Source organism: Dendroctonus ponderosae, unplaced genomic scaffold (genome assembly GCF_020466585.1).
Source record: "Dendroctonus ponderosae isolate FM_Combo_2020 unplaced genomic scaffold, Dpon_F_20191213v2 Dpon_F_20191213_1, whole genome shotgun sequence".
In the NCBI taxonomy this organism is placed as follows: domain Eukaryota; kingdom Metazoa; phylum Arthropoda; class Insecta; order Coleoptera; family Curculionidae; genus Dendroctonus; species Dendroctonus ponderosae.
Window position 1 is genome coordinate 42,739,082 of NW_026017110.1, and position 1,674 is coordinate 42,740,755.

The window sequence follows — 1,674 nt, forward strand, 5'->3', positions numbered from 1 at the left end:
TCAAAAAACTAATAGAACGGGCCCAAAAACAAACTCTTGGAGGAAACGACCAACAAACGTTACATTCATTGCTTGGACACTGGAAATTGAGACTTGCGGTAGAAAGCGAAGACATAGACAGCACATGGCTAACCATCATCAAGGCAAAAACAGAAGCGACTGATCATATACTAGGAAAACAACCCAAAAATAATCACAATAATTCGTTCGATAAAGAATTAGAGAAAAGAAGATAGTAAAGGTAAGAAACCGTGCAAGACAAAGTATGCATCAAAGAAGAACGGACGAAAAAACAAGACTATATGCAGAACTAAAAAAAAGACCCAGAAATTTAATGGAAACAAAGAAGAGACAGCACGAGCAACGAAGACTCGAAGAAATGGAACGAGTAGGCAATCACAACCGGTCTAGAAAGTTCTAAAACAAACTTTCAACCACAAAAAAGTTTTATACCTAGGGCGGAAGCCATAGTGAAGAAGGAAGATGGAAGCATAATGACCACCAAAAACGAAATAATAGAGAAATGGAAGCAGTACTTTGACAAACTTTTAAACATAGGTCAACAAAATGAACAGACCATCAAACGGCAGAACCGCCGGTGGAAGAACCCCCTTACAGCAAAGCTATCGAAAAGCTGAAAAGTAACAAAGCTCCAGGAAAAGACAACATACCAGCAGAGCTGCTTAAATATGGAGGAGAAGCACTGCAAAGGCAACTATCTTAGACTTATTGCCCTTATATGGAGTCGGGAGAAAATACTAGATAGGTGGAAAGAAAGCCTGTTCATCTCTATCCATAAAAAAGAAGACATAGCAAATTGTGGTAACTATACAGGGATATCTTTAATCAACACGGCATATAAGATCCTGACAAACATGCTTCTGGAACGCTTTAAACCCATCCTAGAGTCAGGCTTGGGGGACCACGATTGTGGATTCTATAAAAATAGACCTACTGTCGAGCAGATATTTACAATAAGGCAAATGTTGGGAATTTCAATCAACTGTTCATCGACTAGACATTCATGCAATAGTATTCAAACAAAGAGTTAAGCTATGGGACGCAATGGTGGAGGTGGGAATTCCCAAACAGTTAATCAGGCTGACAGGTGTATGTATCAACGGCTTCAGTAGTAGAGTAATATTTGGTGAAATACTTTCGGAGTCGTTTGAGGTGTCTAGTGGCTCGAAACAGGGGCATTATCTCTCCCCTATTTTAATCAATATAGCTTTGTAAAATGCCATAAGATGTGGGAATTAACTGCCGAGGTTTTTGGTATTCATGGCCCAAAGGATCTCCTAGATTTCACCGACGACATTGATGTGGTTGGAGACACCGTAATAATGGGAAAGGAGTTATTTAATAAAGTTGAAAGCCAGACGGAAGTAATTGGCCTTAAAATTAAAGAGGACAAAACGAAATACACGTGTGTTTGTAAAAGAACAAGATGATGTCGGAAACACAAAGCAGTTCCGTCCAAGAACAAACAACGAACTGACTGAGCTCTATGAGGAACCAGACATTGTCAGATTAATTAAGGCCCGGCGGATGAGATGGGCTGGACACGTACCGGGATATTGATTGAAATTTGGCCACCCGGTTTTTGCATCTAATTTGAAATTGAGAGAAAAATGTTAAATACAAAAGTTGTAGATATTAACGTCTAGTTTATTT